Genomic DNA, 25,286 nt, shown 5'->3' on the forward strand with positions numbered 1-25,286 from the left:
AAGAATACATAAAGGAATCAATTAAAAAGCATTCAAACGAGACATGATAAGCACTAAGATGTTTTAGTATTTGCGGTAGTCACAGGTTCTCAAGAAAAGAATAAAAACATCAAAAACATTTTAAATCCCCATTCTGTAGTTTTATAATCCTTTATCTCTTAGGAATTGAGTTGAAGTCTAATCCTGGAAGAGATTTAAATACGCCTTTTAAAACTCCAGCAGGTGTGTTTGTCCGAGCTAAAGCTTCTGGGTACCAATCATTTTTACTCATTTTCATAATGATAGTCACCCACTGATCAGACAGTGAGATTAATTTCAGTTTACCGTTGACTGCATGAAACTGAGCTGAAATGGGTATAGACTAGAAATAAATTATACAATATAAAGGCTTAGCTGTTTTATTTAATGAAATAAATCCTGCTATCTTATTGTCCATAGTCATTTGCTGCTGCTCAGAAATGGAACATTTAAATCGAAACACCATTGAGTTAATTTGTGTCCTTGATAAGTGCACTTCATTAACATCCAACTAACTGAAAATTAACTTTTAAATAATATGCGGAGTCTAATTACTCTGGGTTTTGCATTTAGTGAGAATTTATTTCTATTTCAAATGATGAAAATGTTTTTATATGGTTTAGTTTTATTTATCTATAAACACCCTGGGCCAAACAATCGTTTCTAGAGGCCCTTCTATCAGGTTTCACAGCAGGTTCACATCAAACTGGTCTTGCTCTGTTTTCATGCTATGGTTCCTGTGCAGGAGCATCGGTAATGATGCAGCCGCCTGTCTCCAGCGTACAGGACCTGTCGACCCCCAACTCAGGTATATAGCCATTTCTAAGACCCCCCTCACCAATGGTGGAACCCAGGCTGTGTTCAGGAGCCAATTTGGGCTGGTTACTGTCAGCATTCGAGCTGTCCCACGGTTCTTGAACAGAAACAGCAGTGAGATATAGTGGGCTGAAGCTGCTCACATCCATCAATTCTCCTCTCGCTGCCGATTCGCAAAATTATCCTTCACTTTATCCTTCAGCACAGAATTTCATGCTACTTATTGTCTTTGCCCAAACTTTGTCACCATTAGACCACTTAATGCACCTATAACTTGTAATGACTTCATCTGCGCGTTATTCATTTTAGCAGTGCCATATGCTTCACGTTGCTAATGCGGTGCTACTCAAGGCATTCATAACATAAATGGCAGAATTATGTTTGCCACCACTAAGGGGGTATTTTAAGGATTTTTGAGGGGTTTCGAAATAAAAAACAGGAAAGCATGAAATAATGTGCTGTATGATCACTATTTGTTCACCTGCAAGAAAATATAATGAGAATCACCTCATCCACCAAATATAGGCCTACTAAACCTACTACATGGCAACAAACACTATCCTGCACAATAACATTTTTTTCTCATTGTCATTGCTTTTTTTTATTTTTTATTTTTTATACATTCTCCGAAAAATATAAACTCTTCAAACTGAAGTAGATTACAATTGTGGAGACACTGCAATTTAAACGACTTAATAATAAACGTATCTCCGATAGCCTACATGGAAAGTCTAAACAGCCGATGAGTAGTGAGGGTTGTCACGCGCTGTCCAATCACACACGAATACAGCACACTTCAGTAGCCTACAGTGTAGGCTACTCTTGTTACTCGGATTACCTACTTAATATCAAAACGATCGCATTTCATCTAAAAATAATCACCCATCCAAACTATGAAATGTCAAGGTAAATATATTTTTCATAACCACTAAGGTTCTTTTGCAGGCGTTCCTCCAGTCACCCGAGAGACTTCATGATGTGTAGGCCTGTGTTTGTAGGGAGACCCTGTGTTGAACCCATGCAGCCTGCATAAAACTCGTAAATGTTTGTTGGAATTGCCTCCTTGAATGTGTGAATTGAGGTGAAACTCTCGGGGTTCAAATGGCTTCGTAAAGACAAACCATAGTGTATCTACGAAGACAAACGATCCAGGTTCGGTTAGTGAATTCATAAAACACTGAAAGCCCTCGCGATTACATTTCCATGGTAACGCGGCAAGTGGCGGTACTTCGGCCGAAAACTACAGCGTCATATTGTTATGTGTTGTCATCAGCGATTTAGGTTGTTTTATGCTTTTAATTTAACTTATTTACAGTTGTCAATAGGCCTATTGTTTTGATTTTTATCATACTATTTGGCAGGTGCAGCATTAGAGAGTGCTTCAATAAGGCATAGGCTATTGAATACTCTTTCTACAGTTTAAAATCTCGATGAATCCCAGATTGATACCCGGAATGGGATTTATTTGGTTTATTTTATCGTCTGCTAGTTGAGGAAAAAACGAATCTGATCACTTAGTAGCAGCACTGCATAAGACGAATTGAGGAATCATTCATGTCTGAAGCACAAACACCTCCGGACGAGTTGCTGAAGTTGCCTTCAGAAACAAATTCTCGCCTGAGGTAATACAAGCGTTAGCATATCCAGACCAGTAGACCACGTCATTAATGCTTCATAAAAAGAACTGAATCACAGCAAAGAAATGTCCATCTAACTGCATGGTAGGACTTCTAAAATGAACGATTTCTCCGGAGGAGCTTGTACAGTTTTGAATTCACTCTTCCAGAGACTCGCAGACTGAGCGGTAATGACCACAGATCTCTGACGCTTCTGTGAAAATGAGCCCTTGACTCAGATCTGACTGAGAATATCAGAGTAGAACAAGTTTTGTTGGATGTGGGAAACATCAAAACGTACATTCAGTCGTGTGTTTCTGATTTATCTTCTCTGAAGCATTGCTTCTTGATTTTTTTCAGACCCAAAACTTCTGTGATGTATGTACATAAATTTCCCTTTTATACTCAAAAAAAGATTTGTGTACTATACATACATATACTGTATATATATGTGGAAAGGATCAGCTTGGGATAAGCTTGTTTATTGCATGTTCAGCGGCCCAAAAGTAATTCTATGACACCTGAATGGCTTTGGACTAGATGAAAAAAAAAAAAAATGCAATAACTACAGATAAAATGAAAGAGAGTTCTGTGGAAACCTCCTGCAGCATTTGGATGCAGATACAGACACTTTCTTTGATATTTCGTTATGCAATGAAATGAAATGCGTACATTTTAAGCGTGGCTTAAGTGTCCTAATAACTTTTGTGGCTAGTGTATATGTTCAAACTCTTTGAGTCGATATAATAAATAATAATAATAATAATAATATACATTTATTTTGTATAGCGCCTTTAAAAGTTGCTTTTTTCAAAGCGCTTTACAACACAAGCAAACAAAACAATATAAATATAAATAATTTAGATACAGAACAAACAGAAAAAAAAGAAACAGAATAACAATGAATAAATTAACAATAATAAAAAAAAAGATCAGTTAAAAGCAATCCTGAAATAAAAAGTTTTAAGACAAGATTTAAAAAGATGTAACGAATTTGGTTAGAAGCTTAGCCAAGTACTGAGGAGCCAGATCATGCAATGCCTCATATGTTTAACATAGGGATTTTAAAATCAACACGGTATCTAACATGGAGCCAAAACAAGAGTGGTATGTATGCTCAACAACTCTAGCCCCAGACACAATTGACCCTTCGCCAAGCCACGCCTGAAAACCGCCACTGGCCAATCATGTCTTAGCAACCGTAACTAGGTGCGGGAGGTCTGGCAAGCTTTCGAGCGAGGGAAACATGCCTAAGCGTTGTGCGTATGGATTGTGCAAATCTGATACCCGGTATCCTAAAAGTTTGGACGCGGGAGTGGAATTTTTTTCCTTCCCGAAAATCTAAAAGCCAAGGGGAGAAATGATGCGCGTGGATCCAGCAGTGTGGGAGACCCCATTCACAACTAAATGGCGACAGGATTAACAAAAACACCTATTGCTTGGAAGTTGGAAATTATGACGGTTCTTTGCTCATAATGCATATGTTTTAACGTAAAATAAGACGATTAAAGACAGGACGGAGGCTCACTGACATACTTTAAAATATATTTCAGCATTTTGTTAATCGACGTCCTACTACCTACAGTTTATGGATAAACTGTTTGATTTATAATTATTAGATTATTTTCACATTTCACTTACCCTGCTGTGCACGAACATAGCTGTTCCTCAATTTGTGTGTTTCCCATTTGAATGGTCAGCGTATGAGGCGGCCACTGCTTGCACTGGGACTATAGGCTTTAGCTTCAATTTTTTATGAAATTATTCGCTAATCGGTTGCACATGTCGTGGATATATCCCTCGAATGCATACTGCAGTCCCTTTTGTCTTGCTCTCTCAGATATTTCACATGTTTGCCAAAAAATACTAATTATTCATTGGGAATGTCTGACACCGGTGCATACACACTTTAATAGACGTGCCAGGTGCAAAAGCTTGACAGGCGTAGCGACAGTAACTATAGGGAGGGCGGGGCTTAGCGAAGGGTCAATTCTAGCTGCCGAATTTTCCAGATATTGAAGTTTGTTAATACAGGATTTTGAAACTTCATCGAGAAGAGCATTACAATAGTCGATACATGAGAAAACAAAAGAGTTAATCAACCTTTCTGAAACAGAGAATGACAACATAGGTCGTAGACGTGCAATATTTCTGACTTGAAAGACACAGTATTTTGTACAAAAGGCTCAAATGACAGGCTGGCATTAAAAAAACAACACCATCAACTGACAACGTTAAAGAACCAGTATTACACAGTTGATGGGGAGAGCAAAGAAGCATGACTTCAGTTTTGGCACTATTCAAGCACAGGGAATTGTCATCCATATCTTAGTCTCTGAAATACAATTGGAAAGATGGGAAATGTCCACACATTGACTGGGTTTTGAGTGAATTTAAATCTGCGTATCGTCAACATAAAAGGTAGTTAAGTTCAAGAGATCTTAGTAGTTGACCGAGTGGGAACATGTAAATGCTAAATAGCAAAGGACCGAGAATGGAGCCCTGGGGGACACCAGTATTAACAGGACCATCCTCTGATCTGTGACCATCCAATAAAAACAAATTGACTACGATCAGCAAAGTAGTACCTGAACCAGTCTGGAGGAGAAAAACTTATCGCCACACTGAGAAGTTGATATGAGAAAAGAATCCTTCTGCTTTTTTGGGCTTAGAGAAAACGGTGTGCATGAGGAGCTCTGTTTTGCATTTGCATCATATTCGCTATGTGGAAGATTGTATTTGTGGAACCCAGTTATTAAAAACTGGTGAAGGAAACGCAATATGACTTTTTATTTTGCTCTGTTCATTTTCAATTATTCAAAAACCCCAGCAACTCATTACCTACTGTCTGACAAAGAGAAATAGATTTATTGTTTTCATTTGGAATCACATATCCTCACTTCCTTTTTCACTAATACAAAATTAAAAAAAATGTTCAATGCACATTATCCCTTTTTTTAATTCAGCTGCATTTGAGAAAGAGAGTATTAATAGAATGCATCAGAAATGCATGCATTTTTTGTCATCGCATGAAATGCACGACTAAGTGAAATGATAGCAGGTTAAGTATATTTAAAAGATCAGCAAGAAAAGTGGGCCAATGGGAGAGATAAAGCATCAAATATGCAGGGGTGCTGTCACTCGACATGCTCCCGTCACTGTTTCAGTAATGCACTTCGGATTAAAGCCGCTCTTTTCCAGAGAATGCCAAATGTGTTTTTTAAATGCACCATGGGAAATGCATAGGAAGCTGCAGAGGGCATTTGTAAGACTGCTGACGATAGCTTGAAAGAAACGTCACTATTGGTTTGATATGGAAGAATAAAAAGTGAGCTGTGTAGGGAAGCTCTTCTCTTACCTATTCCTGTTTCTCCATTGTGTAACCATTTTTCATTATTTGGATCTGGACTTTCCAGTTGAGAAATGCCATTAGGTCAAATTTATAGCTATAATTCCGTTATTGATTTCTGACTAATCTGTTTGAGTTTATATTCTCTATTGCAGTGATGATGGATACTTGTAGTTTGTGGGTCACCAATTCTTAAATCTGAAGTGTGTAATTCGTTTCTCCAAACAGAATTGCAATTCCTGTCTGTCATTGGTCAGACAAAAAGAAAGTCCCGCCCCATACTAATCAAAGTTTTGAAAGCGGCAAAGTTCTAGGCCGTGTCCGAAATCGCATGCTGTTTTGAGTAGGCATTTATTTTGAATGAGTAATTACTCCACTAAAACTAATGTTCTATATAGTACTATGAGTGTGTGTAGTATTAATGTATTCCGGATGTACTACATGTACATGTTGTCATTATCATGTGACCTACCAGCGTCAGTTGCGTCAGTTCACTACCATTCACACGTGGCCTCATGGGATAGTAAAGTGTCCATCATATGCACACTTCAGAATATTGGCAGAATTAGTAGATGATCCAGGTACTTCTGGCCTACTCTTTTATGAGTACTGTGAATTCGGACATTCTACTCTTGTCTTGACTTGTCACATACTGTTTTTCGCCTACATAGTATGGTATTTTTGACTCTGCGTATTAAACATGTCATAAATTGGGTTTGACTCTCGCTCTCGCTCTCGCTCTTCCCACTCCATTCCTTCCCAACTGTTTGCTATCACAATTAGCGAGCTCTCTGATTGAGACCGCACCTGTTCCTCTTTGTGTTTGTCTTTCGTGCTATTTAGTGCCTCCCTGTTTTAGGCTTCTGTGCCAGATTATTGTTGAATGCTGCATGTGAGTTGACCATCTGGAAGCTGTGGTGCTGAGTGTATTGTCTGGAGCTGATTCGCTCATCGCTGCCTTCCCACTGCGAGCACAAGACGTCTGCCTGTAACTGAAGACTTTCTCCTTTGTTAGATACCGGTGCTTTGCTCCAGATCTGCATCACCTTTTTCCTGTGATCGGCAGTCTGCCTTAGTTCCTTTGTGACTGAATAAACATTACTGATCTGCACCTTTGCATTTGGGTCCTATCTCTGTTTCGTGACAAAACTGGGACAGAACAGAAGTGTTTTAACATCCAAAAAATTACACACTTCCGTTTTATTGGTTTTCACATTTACCCCAAACAGTAAGCCTTCAGAAAAGCTGTCTTCGAGGCTTTTCTCCATAAGGCAACCCTTAAAAGTAGCACAGAGGTCTTTAGTCTGAATACATAATTCAGTTTTCTCACTGTAGGCTGTGCTGCCATTATAAACCTGTAGTCGCCTGTAACATCGCCCTCCAGTGGACGCCCATCTGAGAAATCATGTTTAATAGGTATGTAGAGTGTTTCATGTTTTGTTCATTGGACATGACTTTTCTTTCCGATAAATAACGGTTATGCATGAAATCGTGCTAAATCTAAAGTTGAATGTCCTTTGGAGCAGACGGAAAATCATTATTTACAAATGAAACTGAAGCAGGTATTTTATTATAGTTATGACAAGCTGCATTAAATTCTATCCTTGTACTTAACCGCATAGAAATAGATCATTATGTCATATATTGGCCTCTTTAGTGGCTTCTGAGGAGATAAACCAAGTGTGTTAGACATGTACTGTAATTAAAGCCCATGCACATTTATGATTTTTGGTTATATATAATTGTTTGTCCAGTTGTAATCCTAGTCATTTTCTGGTCTAATGTCTTTATATGTCGTCTAGTTACTGTGTATGTATATTAAACATCAAAAATCTGGGATTTTTTTTTATGACATTAAGTGAAAATATTCATAATTTATGCATGCACAGTGCTGTAAGTTGTTGCCGGTGTTGTGTTAACGAGTCTCATTACCAATCATGTTCCTCTGTTTTGATGTTGTGCTAAAATAATTTGAGCAAATGACAAGATAAATATATCTTGACAACAATAGTGGTTTGCTGGAATTATATAATATTTACTAATTGCTTTTGAAGTTTATTTTTGAAGTGAGTTTTACTCGGGCCATGTAACAGGAGTGAAGTGGGTGTGTAATGACTGAGACAAATCAAACACAATTATTTGTTTTAGTTAACAAATTATATTCAAAACTCACTCTGGGATCTGTGGTCCCATCCCCCAACAAGGGCAAGAAGGGTCTTTGGTTACCATGACTACGATCAGATACGTTGGTTGTATTGCTGTTAAAAAAAAGATCAAATTTCAGAAACAGACTTGAAAACAAACTTTGCTGAATTAATCATAGACAAACGGATCTATAAATGAACCGGCACCCCAGAAAAAGTGTGTGAATGATTTACTGTTTGGTGTAGTGTGATTTAAGTCTATTAATTTTTATTTTTTAACCTGTGGATTATATTATTGTGAATTATATATTATTTTGATAAGAACCAACGGTCAATGTAACCTCACCTAAACAATGTTTGGGCTCTGTAACTTGGTACTTTGAAGATCGAAATGACTGTGTACATAATATGTCAATAAGAACAACATGTTAGTATTACAAGAATCTTTCATAGTTTCTTCATCGGCTACCACTCCTCCAGTGTGCACATGCAAATGAGCACCCTTGAAACAAAGAGCCATAAACCAAATTCTCCCTCCTGGAGCTTCCACCTCTCTTATTGGCCGAGCCAACCCTGAGAGGTGGGACCTTTCTCAGGCTTTATATTGCATCTACACCCAACATTTACTCTCTCGTGACTTTTTACGCTTGCGGTGTTGTGCTGTCCTGCGTGGCCTCAGCAGGCCCCAGGTCCCCGGGCCTTGACCAAACCAGCCATGTGCTGATTCAGGAAAGAGAGGACTCTCTCAACCACAACAGAATCCAGGACAACCACAGGAGTTCGGCACAACGTTCATTCATCACAGAAGTCCATCGCAACTCCCAACATTTACTCTCTTAATCCTCTCTTCCTCTGGCCTTCACTGCGGCTTCTTCGGGTTGATGTCTGCATGGCAGGCCTTCACTCTCCCAACAGAGTCAAACTAACCATGCAAGGTTTCCCTTCTCCGCAAATTAATATTTCTTAGAATTAATAAACAATTAACGCTGAGTGTTTACGGGACAAACAGGTGGGTTGAAGTAAAAATTAATTTTACTATATTAAGTTAATTATATTAACTGATCCAAATATTCATAATCAATTATAACCAGTTATTTTTGATTATTAATATTTAATTGAGACCTTCGTTCCTTCGTTCATCTTCCTAACACAAATTAAGATATTTTTGATTAAATCTGAGAGCTGGATCACTCCTCCATAGGCTTCTAAGGGATTGAAACTTGCCAGCCCTGAAAAGTTATTAAAGACATGGTTAAAATAGTCCAAGTGACCTACAGTGGCTCAATATTAAGTTTATCAAGCGACGAGAATACTTTTTGTACGCAAAAAACAAACAAAAATAACGACTTCATTTCAACTATTCATTTCCTTCTCTGTGGGCCTTGAGTCAGTTGACGTAGTGTGATAGCGTAGAGCTTCTGTGCTGTACAGTCTATGGTTGTACGTCACACGTAAGCTCACTTTTGGCCAACGCTGGTCATGTGTGTGATCCGTGTGACATTCAACACAGAAACACTACGCTAATACACTAGGTTAACTGACTCGAGGCCCACAGAGAAGGAAATTATAGTTGAAATAAAGTCGTTATTTTTGTTTTTTTGCACACAAAAAGTATTCCTGTCGTTTGATAAACTTAAGATTGAGCCACTGTAGTCACTTGGACTGTTTTAACAATGTCTTTAATAACTTTTCGGGGAACAAGTTTCAATCCCTTAGAAGCCTATGGAGGAGTGATCCAGCTCTCAGATTTCATCAAAAATATCTTAATACGTGTTCCGAAGATGAACGAAGGACTTATGGGGTTGGAACAACATGAAGGTGTGTAAATACTGACAGAATTTTCATCTTTGGGTGAACTATCCCTTTAATAGTGAATTGTTTCCATCGTTTAAACATCTTGTAACGCTCTCGTTCCCATCACTGGGTTGTAGGGAGACAGATACTGTACAGACTGGCTTAGACAAGCATGAATTCCCTCAGTGGTTTATGCTGGTTAGTGCTGGTCTGCTGTAGTTCCCGAGCCAAACATGTTCTTTATAGTTAAGTGAAGTTTTACTTCGCCTGTTTTTACTTTATATTGTAGGCTACTTGTTGGTCCATGTACATTTGTATGATCTGATTCTAAACATTTGATTATGAATTATTGCAAATTCAGGCTGAAATATATTAGGCTTTGTCAAATTTGTGATAGCCTTGGGAGCAAGTTCAAATTGGTTGAATATTATAATCTAACAAATAATGTTTTGTACCGCATTCCATCATTTTTCCTGCAAAATGTGAATATTTGTAGCTTTCATTTATAGAATTTCCTGTTATTATTCAAATGTTCATATTATGCACCATAAGTACATAATTTTAATGATGATGATTATTATTATTGTTGGTGTTTTCTAAAAAGAATCTTTACATTGTTTAAAAAAAATCTTTACATTGTTTATGGAAAAATATAATACAATATATTTTGATTTACTTTTTTTGATGCAGGCTGTAAAATCTTTATTGTTGAGAAATATATAATAAATCATTCATTGAAATGTATATTTTTCATTTATTAATATTATGAATTGTGATATGTCAGTGTGGCGAGGGGGGCATGGTCTCGCGAAGTCTGTAGCGAGAGACGAGTCAGCGAGCTGTGCGGTGAGTAAGTAGGTCAAGTGCAGATGATGAACACCTGTGTCTGATTGCAGTGATTGGCGTGGAGACCGCATATAAGCTGCCAGGAATGAGTGAGCGGGGAGAGAGGGGCTTGGGACTCGCACGCGACCCGCAGCACACGCTGGCATCGGACTGAGTTTTGCTAAAGTGGAAAGAGTGGTCATCTGACTGAACTGTGAGAGCTGGAGACATACAGCGTGAGATGGTAAAGCGGGCACAGTGTTTCATATATTGTGCTGTAGTGTTTCACTACGGTGAAGGCGCACGAGCGCCCCTTTTTGTTTCTTTTATTTTGTTTCTAAATAAAGTGTGAGTCCCAATTCCGCCGACCCTGTCTTCTTCTTCCTACACCCACGCTGAGTTTCACTACACTGGTGCCGAAACCCGGGAAGAAGAAGACTGCCGCCGCCATGCAGAACCCGCCAGGAACGCCATTTGCGGACCTCATCCAAACGCTCGCGGGTCTTCACAGGGAGCAACCCCACGCCCTGCTGGCCGTAAAGGAGGAGCAAGACCAGCGGTTCCAGATGCTTCTCCAAGGCCAGCAAGAAGACCGCAAGCTGTCTCGACCGGGAGATTCGGGCCGTCCCCGATCCAGCTACGGCCTCGGCCCCGCCCCTGCCTCTCAATAAGATGGGACCCCAGGATGATCCGGAGGCATTCCTGGACCTTTTTGAGAGGTCGGCCGAGGCCCGGGGATGGCCCCAAGCGGACTGGCCCATGCGACTCATGCCACTGCTATCGGGAGAGTCGCAGATAGCCGCCCACCACCTGCTAGTCCAGAATCTCCTGGTCTATAAAGACCTGAGGCGCGCCATTCTTCAGCGGGTCGGCCGGACCCCTGAACAACATCGCCAGCGGTTCAGATCCCTGAGCCTGGAAGAGTCCGGCCGACTCTTCGTCATGGCGCAACAGCTCCGGGACTCCTGCCGCAGATGGCTGATGGCCGACGGAGGCGACGTCGAGGACGTTATCAACAAGGTGGTACTGGAACAATTCATCTCCAAACTGCCCAAGAAGACTGCCCAGTGGGTCCAGTGCCACCGCCCGACGTCGCTGGACCAGGCCATCCACCTGGCGGAGGATCACATGGTGGCGTGCTCAGGGGTCGGCGAGACCCTTCCATCTGTCTCTCTCTCTCTCTCTCGTCCCCTTCTCTCCCCAAACCTGTTCCCCTTCCCAGGTCTCGTGGGAGGCTGATGCCCCAGCCGGCGCCGAGATGGAAAACGGGGGCTCCGGCGGAGCCTATCCCCGCATTCAGGGCCCCACCCAGGGGGGCTGCGTCCGTCGACCACTCCGCTCCGATTCCGGCAGCCCTGCGCTCTCCACGCCAATTCCTTGACCCGCTTCCCGCCACTGGGGCGGCGGGGAGGCCTGGGCCGGCCTGTTGGCGCTGCGGGGACCCGGGACACTTTATCGACAGGTGTCCGGTGATGGAGGTGGGGACACTGATCCGTGTTCCCGACGCGCCACAGGCTGCCCCCGATCAAGCTGGCCTGTACCGGATACCAGTGAGTATCAAGGGGGGTACTTATCAGGCTTTGGTCGATTCAGGCTGCAACCAAACCTCCATTCATCAAAGCCTGATTCAACCTGGGGCATAGGATAACAGCCGCAGGGTTAAGGTGCGGTGTGTGCACGGGGTGGTGGTAAGTTATCCTATAATGCCTGTGGTAATTCAATTTAGGGGACAAAAGCATAGCGTAGAGGTAGCAGTTAACCCGCACCTCCGGCATCCAATAATTCTGGTAACGAATTGGCCTGCTTTTAGTAAATTATTGGGGTCTTTATGTGCGGGTGCCCCTTGGGAAAAGAAAAGCAAAGGGAAGACAGTGGTTGTTCAGGTGGGAGATGCTGAGCCGGGACCTCTGGCGTCTGCTGCAGGGGAACGGAGTACTCTGGAGAGAACTATCCTCACAGAGCGCGATGATTTTCCCCTGGAGCAGTCCCAGGACGAGACGTTAAAACATGCGTTTAATCAGGTCCGTTCTATCGACGGCCAGGAACTCCACCCAGACCAACCACTTTCTTATCCTTATTTTGCTATTTTAAAAGATAAGTTGTATCGGGTGACCCAAGACACCCAGTCAAAAGAGGATACAACGCAGTTGTTAGTTCCTAAAAGCCGCCGGGAAATGCTTTTTCAGGCGGCTCACTGTAATCCCATGGCCGGACATTTAGGTCAAACGGCGACACTAAACTCTCTCATGGCCCGGTTCTTCTGGCCAGGCATTCACGAGAATGTGCGCTAGTGGTGCGCGTCTTGTCGTGAATGTCAGTTGGTGAATCCACCGGCCAATCCAAAAGCACCATTGTGCCCCCTTCCGCTAATGCAGGTCCCCTTCGAACGAACTGGTATGGACCTCATCGGGCCATTGGAACGGTCAGCACGTGGGCACCGCTTTGCGTTAGTCCTGGTGGATTACGCAACGCGGTACCCTGAAGCAGTCCCGCTCTGTAACATTTCTGCCAAAAGTGTTGCGAGCGCGCTCTTTTCATTAATCTCCCGGGTGGGAATCCCCAAGGAGATTCTCACCGATCAGGGACCGGCGTTTATGTCACGAACTATTCGCGAACTTTATGAATTATTGGGCATTAAATCGATTCGCACTAGCGACTACCACCCACAGTCAGACGGCTTAGTGGAACGGTTTAATCGCACTTTGAAGTCCATGATTCGGAAGTTCGTTCACGAAGACGCCAAAAATTGGGATAAGTGGCTAGAACCCCACATGTTCGCTGTACGCGAGGTCCCCCAAGCCTCCACGGGGTTTTCCCCCTTCGAGCTTCTCTATGGGCGTCAGCCCCGCGGGGTGTTAGACGTTCTTAGTGAAACTTGGGAGGACGGACCGACCGCTAGTAAAAACGAAATTCAGTATGCCTTGGACCTGAGAACAAAGCTCCACACTTTGGGGCGGCTATCAATGGAGAATTTGTTACAGGCCCAGGACAGACAGAGTCAGCTGTACAACAATGGGGCTAGACTTCGTCAATTTGCACCGGGAGATAAAGTGCTTGTATTACTCCCTACTTCCAGCTCTAAATTACTCGCAAAGTGGCAAGGAACTTTTGAGGTCACACGGCGGGTCAACAATCTCAATTATGAAGTAGTTCGAACAGATAGGGGCGGAGCACATCAAATTTATCACCTCAACCTCCTCAAAAAGTGGGTTGAGGCAGAGTCAGTAATGCTGGCAACGGTAGTGAGAGGAGGATCTCGGGCCAGAAGCGAACACAAAACCACAATCTCTCTCGCTGGCTCTTGGTGGAGATCACCTCTCACCCTCCCAGCTCACTGACATTAAAAATTTACAAGCTGAGTTTGCTGATGTGTTCTCTCCCCTGCCTGGTCGAACGGACCTCATTCAGCACCACATTGAGACGGAACCGGGTGTGGTGGTGCGCTGCCACCCGTATCGTTTACCTGAACACAAAAAAAGGTAGTTCAGAACGAATTAGAGGCTATGTTGGATATGGGGGTAATAGAAGAGTCCAGTAGTGACTGGGCGAGCCCAATAGTTTAAGTTCCTAAGACCGACGGCTCGGTCCGTTTCTGTGTGGACTATAGAAAGGTTAACGCGGTGTCTAAGTTTGATGCGTATCCAATGCCGAGGGTTGACAAATTGCTTGATCGACTGGGTACTCCTCGTTTTTTATTCGACACTGGACTTAACAAAGGGTTATTGGCAGATCCCCTTGTCTCCCATGTCCAAAGAAAAGTCAGCTTTCACAACGCCGTTTGGATTTCACCGATTTGTCACCCTTCCTTTCGGCTTGTTCAGGGCTCCTGCGGCTTTTCAGCGTCTGATGGACAAAATTCTCCGGCCGCATGCTGTATATGCCGCTGCCTACTTGGATGATATTATCATCTATAGTAACGATTGGCAGCGTCATATGCAGCATTTGCGTGCTGTCCTGAAGACGCTGGGAAGGGCTGGGCTCACGGCCAACCTGAAGAAGTGTGCGATTGGGTGTCTGGAAGTAAGGTATCTGGGCTTCCACTTGGGTCACGGACAGGTGCGTCCCCAAATTGATAAGACGGCAGCGGTTGCGACCTGTCCGAGACCTAAGACCAAAAAGGAGGTTAGACAGTTCCTGGGGCTAGCGGGTTATTACAGAAGGTTTGTGCCTAATTATTCGGACCTCGCTAGCCCGCTGACTGATCTAACTAAAAAGGAGGCACCAGATACGGTCCAGCGGACGGCTCCCAGGCCTGAGTCGGGCGGTGGGGGTATGACTGAACTGTGAGAGCTGGAGACATACAGCGTGAGCTGGTACAGCGGGCAGAGTGTTTCATATATTGTGCTGTAGTGTTTCACTACGGTGAAGGCGCACGAGCGCCCCTTTTTGTTTCTTTTATTTTGTTTCTAAATAAAGTGTGAGTCCCAATTCCGCCGACCCTGTCTTCTTCTTCCTACACCCACGCTGAGTTTCACTACAGTCAGCATAATATTGATCTTATGGATTGATGGGCTTCATTTACAGGCTATTCGTGACATCATTCATATTTCATGCATTTAACATGTTGCTCTAGAATGCTCTTGAATAGGTATAAAAACACAGACACAGCTGTATGAAATAATTACTCGGCATCAGTGTTCAGTGAAGCTGTTACACTCAATGCTTTAAAAGGACGACAATGGGAAAGAGAGCACTAGAGGAGTAATTGTGTATGAAGGTCTCGTAAAGAAAATGAAAAGTAAAGCACTGTTACGCATTGAGGACGAAAGGCACGTTCAGATGAAGGTCTATGTGTGTCCGACCCATTGAGCTGTTGACCACATTGATTTTCTCTTTTTTTCCCGTCTGATTTTGCCACTTAGAGCAGAGAGAGGCCTGGATTCGTCCCTGGCTCTTCTAGCCTTTCACTGAAGCAAATCCTCCTCAGGATGAAGCCTACAAGTGATTATGGGTAATTATGTGTGGAGAATGGACGTTCAAAGAGAGCCGAGTGTTTAGAGCCTGTCAGTCAAAAACATGGCCTTTCTTGAAGGTACAGACATTCACACTGCTGTGAAAGGTGATAATTTTTTCTTTCCTGTTTGAGTTAAACAGATTTAGACACTGAAGACTGTAACATAAAGGCCTTTTTACAGTAAGTTAAACAACCCTGAAAACGGCATTTCCAACCAATTTTCCTTCTCTAATGTAACACGTAGGGTGACATTTTATCTGTGGCGAACAGGACGGCCGAAGGACGTGAGAGAACGGCGCGAGGCCGGTGGTGCGATTGATGAGCAACACCTGTGAAGCACACCGGTCTCGCATCACTCACGGAGGAGCAGAAGCATAAAGGAGGAGCGACGACGTTGATGATGGAGAGAGGAACAGGCCTGTGTTGTGTTGTGTTGTGTTTTGTTTTTGTATTTGTATTTTATTTTAGCCAGCAGTCGTCCGCGAGGGGCTGCTGGCGGTATTTTGGTTTGTTTGTTTTATTTTAAATAAAGTTTATTTGATTGTTCGCCGGTTCCCGCCTCCTTCTTCCCTGAACATTGCTACATTATCCCATCAGGAATTGATGTAATGCGTGTGTTTCAAAAATAATTTCAGCAATTACCTGAATGATAGTAACATTATTTATCACCGAACTGCACGCCTTTGACAAAAGTTTTTTTTTGCCAAATCCCAGAACAAGAACCGTGTTGAACAGAATAGAGACTAATGCCATTAAAAATATAAAGGCTTCACTAAGCTCTCCAGTGATACAGGGCCTCTGAGACCACTGATCTGCTGTAATATCTTTTATGGAGAAGTAGTGTATTTTTGTATCTTAAAGGTTTTGACCTTGGCTACTACTTTGCAGGTCTAACGTCAGACAACATATTGCATACTGGCATAATTTTTGTAATGTCTGTGTTTAACAGAACAGTTGGTAGTACATTATTAACTTATACCTTTTTTTTTTTCTCGTGAAAAATGTTCTCCACTGAGCAAACGCATAATTGGATTTCAGGCCAATCTGGATTGGAGAAATCCTTCTAAAACATGAATAATTTCATTATCAGTCAAGGCATGGAGTTATTATAGATTGGCCTGCAAATCACTGCACATCATTTGAAAGTCATGCACACTTCTTTCTAATTTGAAATGTAATTCATGTTGACCTCGGTGACATACTTCCTTTTGAAGTCTTTTGTATCCTGATAATGATCTCAAATATTAATAATGTAGATATTTTCGTGCTTTTAACGGATAGTTGTACTACATGATGTGAATGTGATGAGGATGGATCAGGATGGCCAACTAGATCAGGGGGTTTTAAACTGTTTTGAACTTTTTGTGTATTAATATATATATTTTACAAAAAATATATATTTTATTATTCTATATATTTCCCAATATTATTCTGCTTGCAAGGCAGTTATATTATTTGTTTCCTTATATAAAAAAACATTTATATCAGGACTTTCAAACTTTTTTGGTTTCAGGTACTCAAAATCCATCCATGAATGAAATAATATTAAGCATGGTGTTATGAAGATGACAAATTGTTTCCTAAATTAAACAACTGGCATTAATATATAAAATAATATTCACTGTAAAATTATGCAAATTATGAAAATATTAATTTGACGTCATTTTTAATTACGTCAGTTACTTTTTCTGTATTCAATTCGATTGTTTATAAACCTCTTTTCCCAGAGCATTCCAAAGGAATGTGTTAAAAATATGACGTATTTTAAAGACATTTTAAAGACATTAAAACAATTTTTTTTGCATTCTTTTAGTTTAAAAATAGTTCATAACATAATTTATATTTTTAATTTCTCATTTTTTATGGCCCATAAAATAAATGATATAGTTTACAGTATAAATATATATCAATAAATGTTTACACAACTTCTCTGAGAAGCTGTTTAAATGACAGTATTTGTTTGTTTGGTTGATGCATTATTGCATTCATAAAGGGCTCCATGGAGCTGTTTTTAAATGCAAGAACACGTCTTATGTGAACTCCCTTAAGAAATGTGTCTGATCGATGTCTGGCTCACATGACCCTAAACAAGCCTAATTAAACCGAGCTTCGCAGTTGATTTTGGAAAGCGTGCTGTTGTGCACATCTCTAACTGTGACATCATTGTCCCATCTTGCCACACTCTCGTGCTCAGTTTGATTGATGAGTGGCATTTGAGAAATTGCTCTGAGACTAATGTCGCATGTCGTTTGCACGGGTGCAAATATTTCTGCACAGTCTCCCGTGGCAGGGCGTTTTAATTAGCTTTGGAATCATACAAGACAAGCAACATGACGTTGGCGAATTTGTGTCCATAATGCTCAGTAAGCCAGAGCGTTGTGTTTGCTGACCAAGGCTTTATGTGTTCATTGAGCGAGTATGTTCGCTTCGGTATGTTCAGGGTTGCTGGTGTGGCTTGTATTTAATTGCAAATTTGCAGTCTGAAGAAATCCAACCGCCAAGTGGCAAATGACTGTTGAATACACTCCAACAACGCTGGTGTCAACTGTTTTATTCCATCTGTAGGAGGAATAATGATGTGGGATTTCAATCCCCAATCGTTGTCCAAAAGCAATTAAGCGTTGTGTATGCAACGTTCAGCACGAAATCCCTCAATATGGAAAATGTCGAGTGTCGTTTTGGAGCAAACCTGTATGCTTGTCATTTTTTTTCAATCCTTAAATCTGAGCAGATTTGCCCTTTAATGCTTTGAAAATCTTTCCATTTATATCTTAAAGAACAATTAGTGCCTTCGTTTCACGCTCGAGTGCGTGATAATACCCGTCTCAATCCGAGGCCTCTGTTGATCTTGTTTCCAATCATCTCGGGCCCTGTCAGTTAATTATGTCCAATTTTCATGGACAGTACAGCAATTATCAAGGACTCATGGCAAGAGTTAGCTCCCTGCTGCTATGCGCTTCATTGACGTTATTTAATGTGTAAAATAATATACTCTGACTGTGATAATACTAATATATAATATAGAAGTGGTTGGAGGTCAGTTCAAACCACTAACCCTAACTGCACTGTTAAAAATGATTTTTCAAATTTGTACATGAAACAAAGATTATTGGAGTACATTTTCCAGGAAAATACTATTCCATTTTCCCCCTATAATTTTTACAATTTCAAGTTTAATTAAGTGCATTACTTGCCGTTTCTTTATAATTGTTTGCAATTTACTGCCAAATTATGAGTGAAAATTGTTTTTCAGTGTAAAATAGATGTAAATAAAGTACTTTTAACAAGAAAATGCTAAATACTTCATTCAATGTGTTTCTTGCCGTTTCTTTATAATTGCTTTTATTTACTAGCAATTTCTGAGTGAAAATAGTTTCAACACTAATTTTTAAACGTCACTAACAACAGCTTCCAATCATTTGTGAGGATCCGAATGCAGTTGTTCTTGCTTCGTAAATTGCTACCAACAGAAAACATGATGACCTCAGTGCTCTTAAATCCTCTTTGATGCCTGTGTGAAGACAAATAAAAGTAAGTGATTGATGAAATCAGATGTTTCCATTTCCAAAGCTTGCAGTAATCTGCAGTGAGTTTACCTGTTCTCCAGCAGAGCCTTGGGATCCTTGCTGCTTCGAGGCTTGTTGTCCTCCCCCAGTCTGTGTGCATGTCAGAAGTTGTGGCAGAACCATCTAGGATGAGTGCGAGAGAAAGACTGTGGCCGCGTCCTCAGAGGACAGCAAATATTTCTGTAGATGCGTGAAGTGTCATTTAAATGGAAGAAGGTAAAGTGCAGGCGTTGAGTAAGCTGTACATGAGATTTATTGTTTGTGAGCGTGTGTTTTTGGCAGGTGGTTGCAGAAAATATTGAACTAGTGGAAAAAGGGCTAGATAAGGAAAGCCCTGACAGGAGATCTATTCACTTTCTAGGCTCTAAAGGGTTGCAGGTAAACAGGGTGTCAATCATCGGGATTAGTTCACACACAGAAATGTGCCTGTTCCTCTTTGTTGCATGCTTGGGGGAAACTTTGCAGCGATGTCATCTACTGTGTCTGTGCCAGATTTCAAAAGCTGCAATATCACGATTGGGAAGGTTTACGGACATGTTCACACTGTGACTAAATACGCTTGTCACATGTCTGCTTATAGCGATTGTTGTTTAATCAATTTGAGTCAGTGTTACATTCAACTGTATAAAAAAAGGATAAAAATTTTTACTTGAAATAAAATAAATGTTAAATGAAATAAAGTATTAAATCTTGAACTTATTTTATTTTAGCTAGTGACAAGTAAACGTCTCGGTTACGTATGGTAACCCTCGTACCCTGAGGAGGGAACGGAAACGTACGTAATTACTGACGAATGGGGATCTCGCTCAAAAGCCTATCTACTTCGAGTGTAACTAAACGAGCCAATGCACATTGGCATGCGATAATTGCACCAGCCGCTGTGCATCGTGACGCCAGCCTATAATGAGCGGAAGGTGCATTGCATCCTTGTTTTTCCAAGGCCGTACAGCGGAAGCTTACCAACTGTAGCGACGGGACGTACGTCTCCGTTCCCTCCTCGGGGAACGAGGGTTGCCATACGCAACCGAGACGTTCCCCTTCGTCAGTTCAGTATGACGTATGCCATTACTGACGAATGGGGATATCTGCCAACAAGCCATTGTTGCTGGCCCTTCCATAACTCCGCTTGAGCCTCCTGGCCTGACCGCAGTGTTGGGCAGAAAGTAGGAGCTTCAGTCACTGCTGTTCCGCAAGACCCACTCAGTGTGACTTATTGGATAACGCTGGGAAAGCGTGCCATTGGGGAAGGGGACGCTGCGGAAGCCACATCCTTCCCCGGAGGGAGGCACTGTGACGGATACACATAGACTAGCCAAGCAGGGTAGTACAACATATGGCAGTCTCTGGGGTGGTTCCAGCCTAGTTATGGGGCAGACGACAGAGCGGACTCTGTTGAGGGTTAGACTCGGGCTCGTCCGCAGAGGAGCTGATCGTGGAGGAATACACATATGGGGTTGCTGCAGGGACTGCTACATATGGACACCCAGCCTAGCATTGCTTCCACAATGCCTACGAGTGTAGGCCTGGCATCACACGCTCCGCAACGTCTGACTGCGGCAGGGGTAACGGAGGAACTCAACAGGGTTAGCCATTTCTGTGGAACACTATTGGAGCAATAGACTCACGTATCCGGCCCAGCGTGGCAGTGGCGTTGCAAGCCGACACTAAGAACGGGTCCTTTGCACTACTGGCCACTGGGGGGAAATATACGGGAAGATACCCGTACTACCCTTTACAAGAAGGCTATAGAATCTAGCGAACGTGTTAGGTGTCGACAAGCTTCCTACCACTCCCTACAGGGGCTCCAAGGCCCCCCATTGTCCACAACAATATGCAAAGGCTTTATGATTTTACAGTTCTTTATGATTTTATTTATTTATTTTTACTGGAAAATTTTATATTAATTTATAAAAATGTAGTAATTATTAATTAATTAGTAATTTATACAACTTTTTCAGATCTAGAAATCACACTTTTAGAGTTAGGATCCTTGTATATCCTAGTTTTAAGACATTTGTTGGGGTGAATTATAATAAGAAAGTAATAATTTTCATTGTTTGTCTGTAAAATCTATTTTATGTCATTTTTAGGTTTGAACTTTGCTGAGCACCCTTGCTGTGAACCACTTGTCAAAATGTATTCAATTATTGAAAATGTATTAAGGAAAGTATTGCATTTCTTAATTATGGTAATTTAAAGCAACATTACCGTAATAATAACATTACGGTAATGTTGCTTTGTGCACATGGTATTTGGAGTCCTCCATATGTTTATTCACTTTAGACATTAAGAGTTTTGCTTATGACAGAAAAATTGCCCTATAATATTTGTTTGGTCACCAATATTAATTTGCAGTAGTTAATTTTTACAGCTGAAATCTGCTGTATCACAATGTCTGGATGGAATGACACGATGAATGATAATTTATGTGATACTCTCAACACTGCAGTGTGAATGCGGTCTTTGAGATGATATCAAATGCAAAAGATTTTTTATGGGCAGGGGACTGGAGTTTGAATTGGAAACAAACGCACATTGTCTGAGTGCTCAAGAATCCGTCCTCTCTGGCTTTAAGGCCCCACTTTAGCCTCAGGCTTCTATGGCCAAACCACAAGTCTCTTTGTGCATGTCTGACTGGATCCTATGTGACTTATAGAGGCCGTTTTTTGGACTTTGTGTCTTTTGGTTCACCTGCCTGGAGCTACACTGAACCAAGACAGGCAATGATGTCAAAAATGAAATCTGTTCTTGGTAAATAAAAAATAGTCCACAACACACTGGAGTTTTCAGTGCACAGACATCCATTTACCTGCACACATTAGAGCTATTCAGACAGGACAGTTTGTATGGGATTCATACTCTCTATTTTGTACAAGACTATTTTTTTCCCTGAGGTTTGGTGTATTTGTGTTTCAGAGATTTGTAGTTTCAGTCCCTCTGTTTTCAAACACAACCTCTGTAATGCTGCTGAGCAAATTATCTAGATAGATATGCTTTTCCTTAATTATTTAGAAATGTTCTGCTTACTGTTGGCATCCCATTTAAAGTAAAACATTGTAATTAATAAAATAAACGAACAAACAAGTAAATATAATTAAATTAAAATAAGTTAATATAAAAATGAAACCGAATTATATAATTCATATAATACTGGTGTAATATAATACAATATCATACAAATTATTAAAAATATTTAAAATGAATTGTTTAGCATTACTTAACTAGTTCGATTTTTGTACTAGAATTTTACATTTGAAATTTTCAACTATGTCCTGTTGGCATTTCAAGGGATACTTCAGCTCTGGGAAGATGAATGTGTATTTAATAGTGGTCATTTATATAGTAGAAATGTGAAATTATTTTTGAAATTGAAGCATTCTAGACTGAGAAAAGGCAGAAAATGTATATTTTACTCATGTGGCTGAAAGACAACAACTCCCAGAATGCACTTGCTTTGCTGCCAATAGGAGGCCAGGCCACTCCCAAACCACGCCCACCGGTTACAGGCCGGTATTTCTCCACACATTCTCTAGGCTAATACATACTCTAGTAACAGTAAAGGTTTATAAAAAGAACCACAACCAATGTGAGTTATAACTTTTAATTACAAAAATAATTCATATTAACACTTTTACACTCAAAGCTCTTCCAGAGCTTCAGCTGTTTCCTTATATTCACAGTATTGCCCGTCAGGAGCTGGATATCTCCGTCTGATATCCTGGACAACACAGGTGGGCAAAACGAGACGATAGTCTTCTATGTCTCTCGCCTTGCAGGACTCATTCCATAAAGTGACGGTAGGCTGTTAGGCGTCGGCGATATTGTCTACAAAACAGTAACGTTAAGCACAACGTTAGCAATGCAAACTATTTGCACATACAATATGCTTGCATAGATGTAAATATAACAACAATAGCTCAGCTGACTACGCGTGAAGAGCATTGTGATAATGCCGAGTGTCCAAACTCTGTTCATTACGTCTTAGTAAAAAAAAAGAAAAACAAACCAAATACTCACTTTACACTAAGCTGTCCGTTTGTCCCTGCGGGCTTTGGCTAGCGTTTCCAATATATCTCATCCAGAAGAAAATGACATCGCTGAAATTCGCGACACCAGGACTCTCTATCTGTTTCCATAGGCGCACAGCGAGAGCACTGACACCACCAGTCCGCCCCAGCTGGAGTCTGGCCGGGCTCGAGTCAGGTCTTGCTCCCCTGCTGCAGCAGCTGCTCCGGCCGCCTCTTGTTCCTCCATCTCCCGCAACTGTTCATCGCTGTATTGCGGCTCGTACAGGTAGCCGCGAGCATCAGATTCACGCAACAGATCTTCGAAATCCCCTTCTGCCATTTCAACTTCAAAACTACCTTCCGCCATCGTGATTAGACTACTATACAAACTTTCTACACAGAGCAAGAGCCTGTTAGCTTAGCTTCTACAGAAAGATGGCTGACACAATCTTTACTTTCTGTGAGTGAGATCCCGCCCCATATGGGCGTGGTGAAAACATGTGGAACTAGCTACTAGTACTGGCTGTAGTTTTAAGCCTCTGGCCCAAAAATCCTCCGATGACGCAAAATGACGATTTTTGCGTCATCGGAGGATTTTTGCCAGACTAAAAATACATAAATCTCTCATATCAGGGGGATATGAGGGGCAGTGTTGCCAACTTAGCGCCTTTGTCGCTATTTTTAGCGACTTTTCAGACCCCTTTAGCGAATAAAAAAAAAAAAAGCGACTACCGACAAATCTAGCGACTTTTTAGACAAACCTCAGTAACCTCCAGATGTTGCCAGTCCTGTCCTGCGAGCGCGAGGTCTTGCTTTCTCCCTGCCGTCACTCTCTCTAACTGCGTCTACCTTGTTCAGTGAATGGCTGAGACGAGCAGCAGCACATTCATGTGTTGAGCGCGAGCCAGTTTTTTTTTTTTCCACGGACTTGTCACTTATCTGCTTCTCTTTTGTTTTATTTTTAAAGAGTTTTGTTTGACCATTGTAATTTCCTTTCTTTTCTTTTGCTTATTACTTGTAATTGGCTACTCACTATCACAGAGCTTTCACCCAGTTCCCGAACTCTCTCAATTCAGATAATTTTACACTATATAAAAATGTAGCCATTTACTATATCATAGCTACTTATTCTATTGTCTGACAAAAATAATATAGGTAATGAGAACAGCTTTATTGGACATTCGGCTATATTATATTATATTATATTATATTATATTATATTATATTATATTAAAATACAGAATGTGAGCATGAATTTAGAGAGAAAACACATTAGGCAGGCAGAACGCAAGTACGACGGGATGATGTCATAATATGCTAATTAGCGTATGACATCATCTAGCGACATTTAGAGACTTTTAGGGAAGGCGTTAGCTACTTTCCTTTAAAAATATTTGGCAACAGTGATGAGGGGGGGAAGCACGGTAATTCGAAAATATTACTGGTTTTCTACTGATACAAAGCTTAAAGGTTGTATCAGCGATTTCAGGCCCAAACAAAAATGATCACATTCATCTAATCTTTCCTAACGATCCGCTAGCTGCCCGCCCCATAAGCAAGCATTTTTAAATCGGACGCCGAGGTTGCACTGTTTCTTCTGGACAGGTGAATAATTTCTAGGATGGCTTTTTTGTATGTGAACTGTGTGTGAAAATATAATTCTTTAAAAAATATGAGTGAAGCTCGACTAAACTTGGATAGCTCTAGCGAATATCAGACTGTAGGGATTTAGTGTGTGAGTTGCGTTTGTTAAATGTGTCTACTTTGATGTGTAGCCATTACATTGTACTATTAGCAATAACACTACCCTACGTTCAGGACTAACGTTAGCCGAATAATAATAATAATAAGCTGTTATAATATTATTCCAGATAGCTGTTGTTACCATGAGTTTTCCCCATAACGTTAGATCTGTAGCTATATTCTGGTACGTTTTATCATACTATTGCTTCCAGTGAAGCACCAGCAAAACTAGCTGTATGATATGACATGGCTCGACTGCAGATTTTATATACATGCACGTGCATGATCGAGTTACTTCCTGCTCAGCTACTGCTCGGATGCTCTTGCTTACTGCTCCGCGCTTTGCTCTATAGTTTTTATATTTTTATATTTGATCTCCTTTTATCACCTGATTTTAACTTCAGCAAATCAGCACAGTGCTCAAAACGCTTGGATTACTACAAAAAAAGCTGAA

The 25,286-nt window shown here is 41.2% G+C and overlaps 1 long non-coding RNA gene across 1 annotated transcript in view; it reads left to right on the forward strand.

Moving 5' to 3' along the window:
• Window positions 1-1,631: 1,631 nt before the first annotated feature.
• The window catches only part of LOC143750597 (uncharacterized), a 108,157-nt gene continuing 84,502 nt past the window's right edge, over window positions 1,632-25,286 (forward strand). The window contains exons 1-2 of the long non-coding RNA XR_013207180.1: window positions 1,632-1,740; window positions 15,425-15,513. This is a non-coding gene — a long non-coding RNA (uncharacterized LOC143750597). The remainder of the gene's footprint in view (window positions 1,741-15,424; window positions 15,514-25,286) is intronic.

This window comes from Siphateles boraxobius, unplaced genomic scaffold (assembly GCF_051911475.1).
Source record: "Siphateles boraxobius isolate OS27281-9 unplaced genomic scaffold, OSU_SipBor_1 25, whole genome shotgun sequence".
NCBI lineage: Eukaryota > Metazoa > Chordata > Actinopteri > Cypriniformes > Leuciscidae > Siphateles > Siphateles boraxobius.